The sequence below is a fragment of the Salvia splendens genome, chromosome 4 (assembly GCF_004379255.2).
Source record: "Salvia splendens isolate huo1 chromosome 4, SspV2, whole genome shotgun sequence".
NCBI classification, from domain to species: Eukaryota; Viridiplantae; Streptophyta; class Magnoliopsida; order Lamiales; family Lamiaceae; genus Salvia; species Salvia splendens.
Genome location: NC_056035.1, coordinates 6743378 through 6761655, shown reverse-complemented (window position 1 = coordinate 6761655; position 18278 = coordinate 6743378). Strand labels below are relative to the sequence as shown.

The 18278-nt window shown below is 36.2% G+C and overlaps 1 pseudogene; it reads right to left on the bottom strand.

Moving 5' to 3' along the window:
* Positions 1–766: 766 nt before the first annotated feature.
* Positions 767–12799, bottom strand: LOC121798218 (annotated as a pseudogene).
* Between the last annotated feature and the right edge of the window lie 5479 nt (positions 12800–18278).

Sequence of the window (18278 nt, the reverse complement as noted above, 5' to 3'; positions counted from 1 at the left end):
AACACCTAATTATTATAGGGTCAAGGGGCAGTGGATGTTTTTGTAAACGTCCAAAGTGGAGATTTTGGGTAAGCATGATTGAAGAAGAGTGTATCTTAATTCTTTAAAAAATGAAGAATAGATGTTTCTTATGTGTTGAATATTCTTGCTTTTGGCTGGTGCGATGATGACTAATCCAAGCCACCACCATCATAGCTGTTTGGCCATTAGCCATTATCATCTTCAACAAGATGATGTTGTTCATAACATGTTAATCAAACATAGGCATGCAAACCCCATATTCGCGAAACTTCCCTTTGCATGTTTGCCATATAATGTCACATCCACATTGTGTATGTCGACTATGAAGAAAAACGTCTAATCCGTTGGTATTAAGTGGCATAAAGATTCTCCATCGTGTAGGAATATCGTGGCAAGATTTTGGATTCCAACTAATACAAAAATACCATAAAAATAGTAGTACTATAAATGAAAAAAAAATTATATTGGTTCTCTGTTATAGTTAGTGGTATCCAATTTAGCCTTGCTATAGTTATTAGTTAAGGTGGTATTCAATTTATTAAAATACAAAAAAAACACATGCGAAGCAAACAAAGTCTAGCTTCATATATATCAAAATCTATTTTGCAAAACACTCCCTAATCGGTGCAATTGCGGATGGTATATTTTAGTAAAGTGAAATGAATTTTACCATCTAAAAAAAGATGAAGGATGACTTCTGTTTTGGGCTTCAAGCCTTGAGTATCCGTTTATCAGAGGAAAAATATGACAAACAGTGAGAAAAATGTTATATTCAACCACTCAAATAAGTAATCATCTTTCCTCAAATTGTGGCCTTTGTTGCACTTCATGTCAAGCATTCATTTATTTTTAGCCCATCCAACTCTACGACATTTTATTAGTGATAAATAATTCAACTATTGGAGACCCAGAAAATACCATTTCTATACCATCTCTCCCAATAATAAGTTACTCGTGGCATCCGTGTATGCTACCTCATTCTTTCAGACACCTACCCTAATAGGAGATGCTACTCGTTGCGACTTATGTTTAGCCGTAGTAGACCATGTCCAAGGAATTTGATCACATCTGTGGTCTTGTTTGGACTACATAAATTTTACCATCCTTGACAACACCTTCGATATCTTGGGGGGATCCATATAGCCCCTCGATGGCATTTGCTGCAACACCTATGTTAGACAGAATTGAATGGCGGAAGTCACCATCAACTATTAATGCATCAGATGAGTAATCAAGCACCACTTTATCCTCTTCATCCATTGGGACACTGCAACAAACACCATCAAGACTTAGTTATATTCCGAAGATCCTATCTGCCAGTAAAAGCGTACCTTTCCGAATACTACTACTCGCTTTCACTCCTGGAAAAATAAAGCTTACAGTATTAACACTTTTACCTATCATAAAGCCCAGCACCGGCATAACCTTCTAGATCTTCACCATTTGAATCTGACCGGAAAATTATAGACCGCCTAATAAAAAGGCCAATAGGTTTGCTGGGGTAACCTAAATCTGAAAGGACAAACTTATCAGCAGTCAATAGTTAATCTTTGTACTAAATAACCTCTGTGCAATTTTCATGATGATAAACTGTGCACTAGAATTCTTTTATCTTTGCGGAAGTAATATTTTGCTAGAAAGCTCAACAAAAGGGAAAAAATAATTTGGCCAGTAAACTGCTGACAGGTTTAAAATATTTTAACTTTGAAATGGTATGACACATCCAGATGTGCTAAAGCCTCAGTCTAATAACTTACCTGAGGAGATTTCAGGTCATTTTTCTTGCAAATAAAGCTCAGTGCACGACCTGGGTAAGCTCCTACAAGTGTCTCACCAAGCCCCTTGACAACCTAGTTAAGAGAAACGCATAGGCAAATATTCCTTATTAGATAGTTAAATGCCTCACAACTACACGAGATCTTCAACAATAAAGCTTTTTATGCGGAAACTCTTCTTACATCTTCTTTAGTTATAGTACTAATCAACCAATATATTTTCTTGGATTCTGATTTTAGGTATAGGTGACACTTTACCAGTTTCCTGTCCAGCTCTTGGGCTCAAATGCCACCTGGGGTTATGGACATAGATAGGGAGGTCTAGACTTGTCACTCCTTAGTGAGCCCATAGTTTTTGGCGGGGGGCCAAGTATAGCATATATTACCTCAGCATATATTTCTGATGAATCCCCAGAAGATGGGTTAGTGGTGTGGATAACAAATGCATAGTCAGCATTTACTATTCTTGAACTAGGACAGCCATGCAAAGACAGTCATGATCAAGCTTCACTTTTCTTGTACTGAAGTATGCCCTCTCATTCCACTTTGAGGCCCATACCTGGAAGCAGAAAATTAAATATTTGCTATATAAAGATCCATTATCCTTGCATTAATGGTTATTAAACTTCGAAAGACAGCAGTGTTTCCATAAAACATGCAAGAATAGATGCGTTATGTTATGCTTACCTTCTTTATGGCCATCCACGCTTGCTCCCATCTCTCTGCACCTTCGTCACCAGGCCACGGCATGCCAGAACTTTGCATCTTCTCCTTGAGCTCTTTAATCTGAGACAAGGTTTCTCAAGTAAAATATGGAATATCTGAAATGTAAACACTCTGAATTTCGGGGTATAATTTTCATCTTAGTCCCATGTATAGTTACAAAACTACTATTGAGGTTTGACTATTGACATAAAGGTCAATTATATCTGGAAAGTATTAGAAAGAAAGTTCATATTTGCTCAATTAAAAAATGAGCAAATTCCCAGTCACCAAAAAAGTGGTGCCACTAAAAGGGGACTTACCAACTGTGGTGGTGCTGCAAGATCCAAAACTATGTTTCGAATCTCACCAAGCAAACTAAAGTCTCCTTCATATAACTTTCTCTTCAGAACTAGCAATTTCTCTGCCACAGCCTGCAGAGTTCCAGATAAAAAATAGAAGATTAACAGACTTACTAAGCATTTATGTTCACATTATTCGATAGAGGGAAATGATGATTTCAGGGGTTTCATTTTCATAAGAAAATTTGCTACCACAGATGCATACCACCCAATGTCCTGAACCAAAAAGGGATATTATCGTCTTGGAGAAAATCAACCACATACCCGAAAATATTCTAATTCCTTTAATGTTTCACAGGATTTAATTCACAAAGCTATCAGAGCAAATGCAGCTGAAGGTTTTACCATCCAAAGCACACGTCATTTCTTTCAGCTAATAAATATCACATTTTTATAATGATTGTGAAAAGACCCTATAAGGGGAATATAGAATTTTCTCTTGAGAAAAAAAAATCCTTACCACATTAAGGTTCAGTGAGGACACTGCATATTATTAGAGGAAAATTGTTCCCAGGAGAAGATCAATCAACTGTAAAAAACGCGATCGATTGCACAACCCCCCACAATCATGCATATAAATGAATTTAGAAGTATTGGATTGGGATGATAGGCAATGTGTACAACATGGAGATGCATGAGAAGGTCCATCTACCAAATAGTATAACCTGATTTGACTTATCTGAAAGGACTGCTTCAAAAGTACCAAATGGCAAAGCAACAGAAGTTGGAATGTTAACCCAAGAAGGAACTTTCCCTTTTAGATGTGCAATATTGCGTGATTTGGCCCCAACCTGGACAAATAAAAATCATACATTTTGTATAAGCTTAGCTTACAGCTGAATCCTCAACAGGAAGATTGATCTCCTGAAACTTTAAATGGATAAAGAACATGAAATTAGATAGCAAAAGAGGAGATATTTGAAGTATAAAGGGAATGTAAGAGGATGACCAGTTCATCTGTAAATTCTTCAGATGCTATCGCATATCTTCCAGAGAACTGCTTTCTCTCCAAAGACAAAGATGAAGCAGATGAAGCTTCATTTGAGTCAGCTGAAGTTACTAGCTCATTATCTTTCATCTCACTGCAGTAAATATGCAATTAAGAAGGCATCAATTTTGGCCTTCATAAATCATAAAGTGCAGGTTTTCCGTTTAGGATTATTTGTAAATATGAAGAACAAAAGAAGCAAAAAAGAACTCAAATGTCGCTGATCTCTTCAGTGTTCATAAACATGAAAAGTAAACTTGGTATATCTTGGCTTACCTGTATACCACATCGGCAGATGTTGGTTTTAAACACAACAACTTTCCTTCTTGTTTCCTAATGTCAGCCAATATATTGAGATCAAAGCAAGTGGCAAAACAAACCTACAAAAGGAAGAGAACTCTTACTGGAACTACAGAGGGATATTATGAGCTAGAAACCGCACTGAACAACTGATAGGTAACAGAAATACAACCTTACTGTTCCTGGCTCGAACAGAAACATGCGACAGAACATCAGGCATGTCCGGAGTCAGTACTGCTACAGCACCATCAGGAATTTCTTCCTCCCCTTTTACAGATTTTGCAACCAATATTGTTGGTCTTGAGTTAGACTTATTCTGAACAGAAAGCAATTGATCAACTACAACAACATATCCAACAGCTTCAACTGGACTGATGATCTGCCAACTGTAACAGAATAGGGGGGCATGCATTAGAAAGCTATTAATGCTATCTCAACAACTACATTTTTACATTTTCGTGTAATCTCAGAAATGACATTCCTCATCTGACTGTGTAAACAGGGTCATGGCACCCTGGTGTTTAGGGTGGATTAGTGCAACTTATAAGATTTGTATTTTTGTGAGCTAGTAAAATTTATGACCTTCCTAGATTAGCACTGTTTCGAAGAATGGGATCAAGTCGGTTGAGAAGGGAGGACAGTGAAGCTGCTGATCCTGCTCGAATTATTTCTTCAGTAAATATATCGACCTGCATGAAATATTTCAAATGTTACTTAGAGTTGTAATGGGGAAAGATATCAAAAGGAGTACACAAGTTCTCATGTATACATACGGCCCCCAGATCCACCGCAAGCAGTGTGCCAAGATACTCTGCTGATGGTTGCAGTAATTGATGATACGCCTCAGCCTTGTTTGCAAGTGAAAGCCGAGTTCTGTCAAGGACTGATTTGGAAAACAATGCCCAGTGCTCATCGCTGCTCTTGAACATGCTCTGGGCTAAGTTCCACGCCTTAGTATAAGAAGAAAATTAAAATCGGCTCAACAAAAACATTCTCCCATTAACTAGAAAATGCATTAGCGAAGAAAGATCATACATTGCAGACGTGTATTACAAGGACAAAAAGTATGAGGCATCCGAATATTCCAAGAGCAAATAGACGTCTATTAGCAACATAGTTCCAAATGCATGTAGATGTGTTTATAAGGACTAAAAATACGAGGCTCGTGAAGAATCATTAGATCTGTTTCATCGGTCCTCACCTTTAAGCAATAAAGGAGATCTTCATGATCACCCACGGAAAGTGTGAGGTTCTCAGCAACAAGAGAGATAAAGTACATGATTTTCTGCAGAATTTGCATTATGTGTTGCAACTCCAGTCAAATTATAATAAAGAAGGGGGAACTTACATGAAAATGGATTATGAAGCGGAGTATAATAACAAGGTTCATATGACACCTCTGGGCTAGCATTATTCAACTCTTGATAACCACGTTCTACAGCTGTTCTAACCGCAGAGTCTAGGGCAATATCCAGGAATAAAATACTGGGAAAGCAATGGTCTAAGCTCCTTGCGAGCCTCAAGCAATCCCTGAGTGCAAATAATATCCACCAAGAATGCATTAAAAGGTTGACACACTAAGGATTTTCCAAGATTAAAACAGGAACAATTACAAAATTTTGATATACCTCTAGCAGGGCTTCAACATTTCTGTCTTCAATGTGGTTCACAACAAATCGGAGTAGTTCCTGTTCTCATAGTCAGAAAAATTTAGCAAAATGTTTCAAAATTTCACTTTGCTGGGGATCATTACATATTGAAGAATTGGCTGTACCGGAAATCCTCCTGGCAAGCCTTGGACAGGATTTATCTGTACTCCAACCATGAAACCTTGTCCCTGATGTGAAGCAGTTACATCTTAGACACGTTGCAGGAGGGATGAGATTATCTGATAATGAATTACCATGATGGAATTACCTCATCTTTGTATCCCAAGCAATTAGCGATGGCAGACTCAAGATCTGCACCTGAATGAACAGCCTGCACCAAAGTAGAGTAAAGAATTTTGGAAATTAAGGAGTAGTGGGGAATACTGACTGCTCAGCAATAAATCAAGCTGGCCAAGATTTAGTGGAAAAACAGGGGGTCTTAAAATGTGGAAGTCATTTTATGTGAAATGAAAAGGATTATAATTGGCAAGCAGTTGAGTGTTCTCTGCATGTATTCACCTTGAATAACGCAGACACACACAAAAAAGTAGTTGTTAGAATCAGCTGTGAATGCCAATGTTAAATAGGCCATATAGATGTGACCAAAATCTCTAACCTTTAATGTTCGCATGTAATGTCCAAGATCACGCAGCAGTCCATCCTTTTGATCCGGCCTAAAATTAGGTTCAGAATGTATAGCACGGTCGTAACTAAGGAGACGCTCTTTTTTTATTCCATTATTGTTCAAGGTTTTCCAGTAAACACTAATGTCAAAGTCACTCTTGATATAGTCCATCAGTGCCTGTGATAGGTAGTATGCAATTAAATTTAATAGTTGAAACTTCTCCACATGCAAGTGAGTGTGTATTATTAAGATTAGCCATATGATTGTTTACATATATCCTGAATACCTGACAGATCACAACATCATCAGGACTAGTGTTATTATGAAGCTTTTGATGCCATTCTTCCATCAGTCCACCTTTGCAGTCATTGTTTCTCTGCAGTTGAACATTAACTTATAGCATTATCAAATCCAAATACCCACTAAAAGAAATAAAGGGGAAGAGGGCATGCTTAATAAAACAACCTGAATGACTAATATTTCATCCCTAATTCGTTGCCCAACATCCCCTTCACCTCCACGTCCGACAGTTGACATAATCATGCGTATAACTTCACGATACTGAGGAAAACTTTTGTAGACATTCTGCAGCAAATCTGTAAGCCTATCTTGAGCTTTGCTTATCTCTCTGCACAAACACAAGAATATAAATTTCAGTTTAAACTGAAATTTAAAAGAGGTAGAAGGAAACAAATACATGGAGAACATGATTCTCAGCCATCCATAGCAGAGTCCTTTTCTTTCAACTTCCTCAAAAGTATTTGTTCCTGAACCAACTTTTTTCAGAAACTATGAGCTTGGGCTATTCATAGGATACCATGCCCATGGACAACAGAAAGGAGGGGACCCAAACTTCCAGGAACAGAAAGCCACCCACTGAACACTTGCAGCCGCTGTTTAGGATTCCTACCTTGGTTTTACATTGTAATTTTTGTTCCAGATGAGTTGTCTTGTTGCCATAAATCTCATCCACACAAGAATGCCAGCAAGACCTACTTCACCGGCACTTGTTGCTTCGTCGATCAAGTCTGCTGCAATATTAAATCTGTAGGAAACATCAGGTGTTAACACAATACAGTTAATTATATCCTAATATATAAGTATGCAATAAGGTACACCAAGTGGAAGTGGAAGTACAAGAGTAAATCCGATGCAGAGCAGCAGGCAAGAGCGCAAGCCAAAAAAGAAGTAGCGGGCAACAGAGTAGGCAGATGATAGCACAGAGCAACGGAGTAGGAGTAGAACAGCAGACAGATAAGGTTGAAGGCAGATAACAGTTGCAGAGCAGCGGAGCCGGAGCAGAGCGGGAGCAGCGGAAGGAGCGGTTGCACTTGATACCATGTAGATAGAGACATAAGGGAGAAATTAGTAGTGTATATATCATTAGTAAACATAGGCCACATATATATAGTACAAGAAACTAAGCTAGGCTATATTACATAACCGATGTGGGATAGAATTCATATACTATATTAACAGTTTTTAATAAAAGTAGCAACTTGACATTGAATATGAGCGGTTTTAGGCCAGTTTAAGTATAGGCACAAAAATTAGAGAAGTCACTTTGAAAGAGTTTTTAACTCAAGTCAGTATGCATCTCAGCTCCGGTTGACTATTCAAAGTCCAAGATCTGGAAATCCAAGAATCGGTTACATGGTTTAAAGTTCTCATAATAAATGAATTATACTAAACTCGAAGCAGGAGATTTAGAACCTTTAGGATATACATGTTACACAGCACATATTCTATCATGCCCGCAAAGCCAAAAAGTTATTCAAATATCAGCAGAAGCTCAGATATAAGGGAAATGGAGAATGAAATTGCTCGTAAGAAATGTTATCATGTGTTTGGAGTGTGAAAGGTGCTCTATTCAGACTTTCACCTATGCACAAATGACTTCTGGGCTTCACTTTCCAAGTCGGCTATTTTCTCTAACAAAACCTTTGATGTTCCCTTCCCGTCTCCTGCATCCTTATCCACAAAATAATCATTCAGCATAGTACATGTAATATGGAAACAGATATCCAATGATAATAAAAAAAAGGACAACAATGATTTTATTCATACCTTTTGAACCTTTGCTGGGCTAGTTTTGAACTCAACATAAAAGTCTGTGCTGCTGTTCTTTATCCAGTTTCCACCAGACAAAAGAACAAATGGCATCCCCACAAAGTTTTCATCTTCAACTGCTATTTCCAATGAATGAATCTGAAAGAGTAGCCTAGGAAGATGTTATTCTCTTAAGCTCAATGAGTTGATATCTAGTCTTATGGCGTCAAGGCATAAAAAACATACAAATGTACATACACAAACCTTGTATGGCTGATTATTGACAGAAGTGGTTGTGAAGTTTGTTTCTGCAGCCTTGTCTATAGAAACTGAGTCAGGAGGCATCATAGTTGAGGGAGGCGCCTGGAATATAATTAGTCAATATCAACGAAAAAAATATATATTACAAACCAAAAAGAATGACAAAATTTCTCCACAAACATACTACGTTGCAATGGTTCATAATTATTAATAGGTTTCTTAACGTACTCTCCATTCTCCAGCATTTTTGGACAAAGCCCAGTGGAGAATAACAGGATCGGGAAGATCTGTAGCCAGATAGACTTTTGTCTGGCCAGATGACTTTGCTACAAGTACCTTCAGAAAAAAAGAATATCATAGAATATTTGTTCAATGTTCAAAATCTCGTAAGTTAAATTAGATAGGATGGTACAGACACATACCAGGAGTTCCTTGTCACCAAGCTTATAAATTTTCTTGTTCATTATAGGGCCGTCAATATGAGCTTCCTTATCCATAGAGAACTGTTTAATAGGAGATAAAACTTCTGGTGCATGGGAGATATTATCGTTGATGGACTCTGGTTTAAACTTAGTGAGAAGCGACATTATGTCCCTTTTCCTGCGCTGAACTCTATCAGTAGAAAAATTAGTTTCCCTACCCTTGGCTTGTATCTTTCTCCTTTGAGTATCTTTTTCCGTATCAGGTATATTGCTTTTTGATTCAGAAACAAAATGATCTTTACTTTCACTTGCACCACTTTTACTTATTAATTTTGCTCTAAGGTCCTGTGTAGAAGTACCCCTAGCTACTTCTTCCAACAGCTCCATTCGAGCTGCCTCATACTCCTCCTATTTATAAAGCATAAGATAAGAACAAAATCAAACAGATACGTTGACCAATGGTTATCTGAAGACCTCAATGCATATGACGAAGGATCAAAAACTTCAATTAAACCAAAAGAAACGTCAAACTAGCAGATTACAAAGAGACATAAAAATGTCTTATATAATGTCCCACATCTACTTAGTGAAGATCCCATCAAATCTATATAAGTCTCATCTAATCTATATTTTACTGTTCTACAGTTTGTAATCAAGTTCACAGGGATAGTTGTTTTTGGATAATCTATACAAGTCTCATTGTATCTCCTATGTCTTCTCCTCCTTTACAGGTCTATACACGACGTCATCGACCTGCAACAGCCCCTGAAATAGCTCCAAACACAGCCAAAGAAACAACACACTGTTGCGAGATCGTGTGCCGAGGCCGAGAATAGAGCTATGGCCCATACTGCTACTGAGATGATCGGAGTCAAGAATCTACTGAGATGATCAGAGTCAAGAATCTACTTGGAGAATTAGGCAAGATTTAAGACATTTTAACATGCCTCTGCACGTGTGGCCCTGAATGACACATCGGACTTCCATCATGTGGGTAAGCAAGACAAGATATAAGAGAACCATCATCGATATGGGCTGGCCACTCGTGAGGTAGATAAGAGATAAAGAGAACTGTATCATCGACTTGAGTCCACTCTGATACCATATTAAAGTCGACATGGGATAAGTTTTAAGGCATTTTAACAACATACAACATCAAATTTTCTTCCTCATTGCTGAGAATACAGAAAAAGTATTTCAAGGAAAGAACCAAGCATTGTTGTTTGAAACAAGAAAAAGAAGCATATAGAAATAGAACTGTTGTAAACCAAAGGTGAAATGGGCCATCTTACATGGTAGTTACTGTGTTCTTAAGCTGAAGCTAAAGCAAGGAACAGTCACAAACCTTCTCTTGTCCTGGGGTATACATCTGCTTCCCTTTCCTCTCCCCCCTCAAATAAGCTTGGATTTGAACAAGATCCTCTGGAACCGAAATTTTTGGAGTTGTTAATTCTGTCTTTGGCAAATTAACATGAAAATTTCCCCCATTGTACTTATACCTGAGAGCATAAGAAAGACAAAGCTAAGGACATGGTTCAATGCATATGCTCTAAATTTTTATAAGTGAGCATCACTCTACCATTTATTCTGGGCTTCATCATATATCAGAAACTCTAGAGCTTCTATTGCAGGATCATCAATTTCTATGCTCAGTGCAGCATTAGCACCTGACTAAGAATAGACACATTATGTTATCCACCGAAAATGATGCACTTCCGCCAATTATAACAATTCAGGAGACACATTTAGTTCAAGTGTCGTTCTGAAGCTTACTTTCACAAAAGGACTCCTAAGTGCTTTGTTCTTGTACACCATAGTTCCAACTGGACGACATTGTGGAAGACTCCATTTACTAACCAACCAAGAGAAGTAATATTAAAACTCAATATAGGATTGTAAAATAGATACCTTTATACTTCAACTGCACTTACTCTTGTTGTTTTTTTTATCGCTCCCCAGTGTAGAAGCAGGCCATCACTGTTGCTTGAGACTTGAATATTTACTACTGAAGCAGAACCAGATGTCGGAAGCCCAACATCAATCTGTTTATTTACATCCAATATCAATAGATTGGCTAGCACATTTCATCCAAGTATCATCCTACATGCACAGTGGATAGAGATGTAATTTTCATCCCAAATCAAAGATCAGTATACACATACCTGTAATTCAACCTTCTCGTCAAGTCTGAACTTTTCCTTCTGTTGCTAGAGAACAAAAACAGTGAAGACAATTAACTGAGATACTACATTGAAGGGAATAGTAAGGAAATTCCCTAAGGAAACTAGTCATGGTATAGCCACAAAAAAACTGAAGAAAATGTAATCATGCAAGCCTTTGAGTACAGATGAGGGTGTTGTTTCCAATTCTTATGACCATATAAACAAAAGATGCTGAAGCCTGAAAATAGAAATGGCTATTACCAAGTGAATCAAATTGATTGGTGCATCATTAATCGAGTGGAAGGGTTCCAACCAGATATTGATTCATACAACTTGATCAGATAAAATAGAATTATTGATCAGAAATTATCTTAAGCTACTACCTCTGGAGATATGCATCCCACTAGAAGAAACAGTGAAACATACACAAAGAAACTAATAGGAGTATTATGTTAAATTTCATCAAGAGTTTTACAATGTTACCATAGAAGATGGATCTGCAGCCAATACAGCCTTTGTGCATCTTAAAATAGTATGCATCTTTCCCATCTGTAATTTATTTTTCTGCAGGGTAAGTCTTCTACCCCAGAACTCAGTAGATGTAGGAGCTCGGTGTGTAAGTGAATTTGCTTGAGGCTGGAGAAAGGTATTTCCCCAAACAGAGGTTGAAGTATTGCTTCGACTCTGATGCTCTAAAACTGTCGGAGAAAAAAAACTTTGATGCAGCAAGTAATTCCCAATGGCATTGCTCATGTTTCCTCAATTGTACAATCAACTTCAAAACTCACAATTTCGGCCTCAATATTTATGCTGGCAAAAAAAAGAACTATAACCCAAATCATTAACATATAACACCATGGTTGGGATATACGAGTATAAAAAAAATCACATTCACACACATAAACTATTGGTCTATATTCGGTAAAAAGGAAAAAGGATACAAAATCACAATTGGAGGATCATGCGTCGGAAGGTGGTCGCTATCGCCAAATACAAAACAGCACGTATACAAACAGAGCTAACATATACATAGAGAACAGTATGCGAACATTTCAGAAACGAACTAGCAGCATATAGTAACTAAATTTGAATAATGTTAGTGCGATACAAAAGTTTTTAACTCTACAGAGATCACACTCACAGTTAGAATCTCATGGAATGGACTTGAATCAACTATACAAAGTAAGCATTTAGCTCAATCATTTAGAAAAAAGAAAATTGGCGAGTAATCAAAGTATCTGCTCCACAGAAGGATTAAATCAAAGCGCAAAATACAACAAATTCGCAAATTTTACAGTACCACAAGAAAAAAAGTGTCAACATTGCAACCAGTGAACTAGCAACAACAATTCGGCAATCAAAATTACCTGAAGCAAAAAGCACTTCAGTAATAAAGAATGTGGACGAAATGAAATCTACAGAGAAGTTGGAAGCTCGAAGTGAATGACGCGATGATGAAAAGTGGAGAACGGGAAGATTTAGAAAGAAGGAACGGTGTTAATACGTTACTGATGATATTATTATTATTTTTATTATTATACTGCTAATTATTACTGTGAGAAAAAGGGCACGTGGAGTATTATGAAAAATCAAGGGCTCTGGGTTTCTAGATTAATCACGTGCCAGAAGCATGAGGCGTGGGTTCCGTGACCAGCGTAGCGGTTTGGATATTACATTTATGCCATACTATTTCATTTTATTTTTTAAATTTGTATACTTAGTAGTAGTAGTAATATGTATATTTCTGTCATTAAAATCTTTTAATTTTTCCTATAATTGAAAGGGATCAAGTTGTTTAAGACAACACATACGGCATAGGGGAATATAAACTTGTTAGATATGTACTTGCCAATTAGAAATGAGACTACTCTCTCCGTCCCATAATAGGAGTCACTCTTATTATAGGTACGAGTTTTAAGAAATGTAAAAAATAGTGATTAGGAAAAATTAGGGGAATATTTACTTTTTTATATGTGTGAACTACAAAAATGGTCCCTGGACTATGAGTTTATCTCGCTCATAGTCCATGGACTTTAAAAATATCGCCAGACAACCCTAGACTAAGGGTTTATCTCGAAATTGGTTCTTTTACCATTTTTTGATACGAAAATACTCTTTTGAGGGTTTGGGCAATTTGGTCTTTTTACACTTTTAATATTTTAAATCTGATATTATTTCAGTGGTGTACTAAATCTGATATTATTTCAAAATTATTCTTCTTCCGTTTTGTCATCATTCACTTTGTTTCTTTATTTCAATATTAGATTTAATTTTATAAAATTAAATTTTAAATTTAGATGTTTAAATATCAATAATTTTTATTAATTAGTAAAATTATTAAATAAAAAAATTAATAGTTTTAATCAATATTTGATAGTGTCTAATATTTAATTAATAAGGTACGCCGACACCAACTTAGTTTTAATAAATTTTTAATAGTTTTAATCATAAATAGATCATATAACACGATTATTTTGAAATAAATATGCATCTAATGTAAGACTACTATAATTTTCGTTTATTTATTTGAAAAACAATCAAAATTAACTAGAAAATTTAAACAAAATACTCCTATATAAAAATTTTAGTAGTATCAAATTTTTAGTCAACTTCATAATATATAATCACAAGCAATTATAACAACCGAACGAAGGCTAAGTAGAGTAACTCTTATTTTTCCATTATGAATAATATTATTTTTATGTAGTTCTTCGATTCAACTGAATATTATATTAAATAACAAAAATTAATAGTTTTAATAATATTTATAGCGTCCATGAATTAATAATTTTAATTGATAATAATTTCTTGATATTTAAAAATCTAAATTTAAAATTTATTTATAAAATTAAATTTAATATTGAAATAAAGAAACAAAGTGAAGGATGACAAAAGGAAAGAAGAAAGATAATTTTGAAATAATATCAGATTTAATACATCACTGAAATAATATCAGATTTAATATGTTAAAAGTGTAAAAAGACCAAATTGCCCAAACCCTCAAAAAGGTATTTTCGTATAAAAAATGCCAAAATGACCAATTTCGAGATAAACCCTTGGTCCAGGGATATCTGACGATATTTTTAAAGTCCACTATGGGCGAGATAAACTCATAGTCCATGGACCATTTTTGTAGTTCACTCTTTTTATATTGGTTTTATAATAAAATGTGAGTGAAGTGAGTTAGTGGAATGTGAGACCTACTTACCCTTTATGGTAAAAATGAATTGTGACTCTTACTGTGGGACAGAACAAAATGACAAAGTATGACTCTTATTATGGGACGGATGGAGTATTTTTTATGTACATTAAAAAATAACAAAATGAGACTATTTTTCATGGAAGGAGGAAGTATAACTTTTTTCTATTCCACATCTTTCGCTAACTAAAATATGTCAATGTAAGCAATTGTTACCCATGTGGGCTTTGGCGAACATATGGTTTTTGGATAGTGAGAAGAATAGGCATGTAGATCTGCTCCGCCGCCGCCGCCTCCTCGCGCTGCATTTCGACTAAGCATTCCGCCATGGCTTCTTCAACAGCTCATCTAAGGCTTCCGAGGTCGAACTACCTGACTCCGAGGAACTTGAACTAGTGGTGTTGTCGTCGTGGTTCATTTTGGTATGCGAGAGAGGTAGAAATGTGAGAGATGAGCGAAATGAGAGAGGCGAGATGTTCGTATGAATAAGTGAACGAGAAACGAGGTTTAAATAGACAAAATTCGGAAAAAAAAAATAAAAAACACGTGCCATCGCCTGCGCCCATCGTCCGCCTAGCGCCCGATGGCGCGGACGATAGGCCATCGTCCGCGCTTCTTCCGCGGACGATGCATCGGGCGTGGGCGTAGGGCGCGGACGATGGCGGGCACCCACAATGGAGGCATCGTCCGCGCCCGAGGACGATGGCCGCCATCGGGCGCCCCATTGTGGGTGCCCTTAGTCATCTTAATATGAATATTCATTTTCCCAGCCGAACTGTCGAGGACTCGCCCACACTAACCTCTGCCAAGGGTTCATCCACACCAACTTCACCGAAATCGACAAAATCCGCACTCCTCGACCCTCGCCCCCATCGTGCAACCATTCCATCTTCAACATATGGAGATTAGAGATTATGTCTAGATTATACTATCTTTATTTATTTCCTTATTCATTAACATTATATTTAGTACTCCTTCCGCCCTAATAAAAATGACCTCTTAGTTGGGCGGCACGAGATTTTGTGCAATTTTATTTAGTAATGAGTTATCTTGGTTGAGACAAACCTAAAAAGAAAATGGGTCATCTTCAATGGAACGGAGAGAGTACATAAATTTCATTATTTGCAATTAAGATACATGATTCGTTTTTGGATTTTTTTTAATTTTAAAACAATTTTTAATGCTTTTCTTTTATATATCCACCAAATAATCCATCAAATATCTTTCTGTCTGAGAGAGAAATCTCATTTCAATAGAAGCCAAATATCCCCATTTGCACTAGTAAACGTGATCGGCAATGTATCATGTTGAGAGAAAATTTCATTCAACTATTTAGCCAATTTTTTCCAATTGCACCTGTCATTTTTATTTTAAATAGTACTATCTAATTTGTTATCCTTCATTTACGTTTCTCATAATAGCTTTATATTTTTTTGATGATACTCCCTTGGACATTTATTATAGTAAATTCAATAAAGATATACACCACACAAAACAATCAGTTACTATTATAGTGGGCATTTGTAAAACAAAATAACATTACATATTCATGCCATGGAGTATAATAAAAAAAAGCCTAATGGCTATTTATATGATACATACTTCTTGAGTCCTAGAAATTCTATCTAGTTCTAGGTAAGAAATTCTATCTATTTATCTTCACATTAAACTTGTAAATACTACATATACTTTCTTTATAAAAGCAATGTCTTGCTTACGTCTCCACAATTGATGTAGTAATAACATAAAAAATGTAATACCAAATGTAATAGCACTAGTAATAGAAACTTAAAAAATAATACTACTAGTAGTAATAATTTAATTTCAACCGAATTATCTTGACATAAACAGTTGTAGAAAAATATCCCTCGTCATTCAAAAACCGACATATACTCCTCCGGTAACAAAATATATACAGAGAACAAAATTGTAGGTAACAAAATATGAGTAGTGATCTAGGGAAACCACTACTTAAATACATAATTAGAGAACACGAATTTAGTTCACTATAAGAATGATTTAGCTAACTATAGGAAGGACTGAACCAAAACGTCTTTACAATGAACTAAATCATTCACGAAGTAAATACTTCAGGTATTTTGGTTCACTCCTTCCTATAGTGAACTAAATCACTTTTATAATGAACTAAATCGCTCATATAATGAACTAGATCATTTTGATCTAATGACTGAGATTTGTTCTCTAGTTATATACTTAATATTAGTTATACGTTGACCATCTCCAATTCTAGGTAACACAAAATTTTTTTGGTAACGTAACATAAATATAGAGAGTGATTCTCGTAGCGGCAAACCGGGCAATTTATCGTCGTTAGCAGCCAGCGCTGGATGCAATCGCCGTGAAACATATGCTTACACGGCAACATCACAACAGCATTGTCGCGGCCGCACTTGCTCAAGCAGATGGGGCACGTTTGCTCCTCCATATCCGACACAGTAAAAGTACGTGATCCATATGTACATGTGCAAAGTCAATTCGACGTACTTGGGCAGGATTTCTTCAGCCAATGTGACGAAACTCTCCCGCACCTCGTCGCACGCGAGCCGGATTGCTTGGCTACGTCCATCGTCAAGGAGACGATCGCCGATTGCTCTTTCGACCTCCTCTCTTATGGCATCGTCGGAAAAGCATTCTTTGTAGACGACGAAGGCGGAGGTGCGGCCGAGCCTGTTATAGCAGAGGAGAACCGGCTTTCCGGATTATTTCTCTATCGTATAGTTGGAATTGTCGATGTTGAAGAAAAGGTTGAATTTGATTGTGAGGCCCGGGAAAATAATTTGGCGTAGTGGCAGTTTGGTTATAAGGAATTTTACGGAACGATCGGACTTGGTATGCATTATGAGAGACACGAGGTGTGTTTCTTTCATTAAAAATTAATAAAGATTCCAACAACAATATCAACTTCAATAGTTCAGTTACAACTATTTATGTTCTGTTACGACGAATCCATATCCAACTCCAATATAACTCCAATTGGACTTTTTTATATGCTTTTATCGTGTATATATTGGTGATTAATTTTGCAATTATCCTACCGTGCTTGTATTTACTATTGCTCTACTATAACAATATTGTGAATATCTCTACTTTTAGTACTCCTACGGAGTACTATTTATTTACAATATTTAAAATCTCTTACCCACATAGAAACGATAAGCACCAACGGGCAACGGGTATGGTTATAAGATTTGAAATTAATTATAATAATATAATAGGGTTAATAAAATATTGTAAATATATTAATTGTTAATTAGTGGATTTGTTTGTGTGATGATATATGAACTTTAATATACGGAGTACCAAATAGCTATAATTCATTTGATATTTACTTCGAGTTGTATTTGAACTTTAATTCTCCTAAATAGCTAATCCAGTTTAATTACTTATAAATAGAAAATCCGTAGATTCCGTACATAATTCTAGCTTGATATTCAACTTTACAAACACTAATTTCTTCACAGTCCACTCTCTCAAAATATTTTACAATAAAAAAGTTAACATTCAAATTTTATTTTTTATTATTTACAAATATTGAGTATTTTACTTAAACGTTCAGTCGTTCATACACTACAAAAAAACTCGTTATTTATTCCGTCACTAATCAGCGAAATTACTTAACAGGGTTACTACAGATTAAGTATCGGCAGATCCGTCTTTAAAAACTTGTCACTAAAAATTTTTATTGGCGATTTGTCCGTCACTAAAGTTACATACCCACCCAATGACGGAAAACATATGCGGC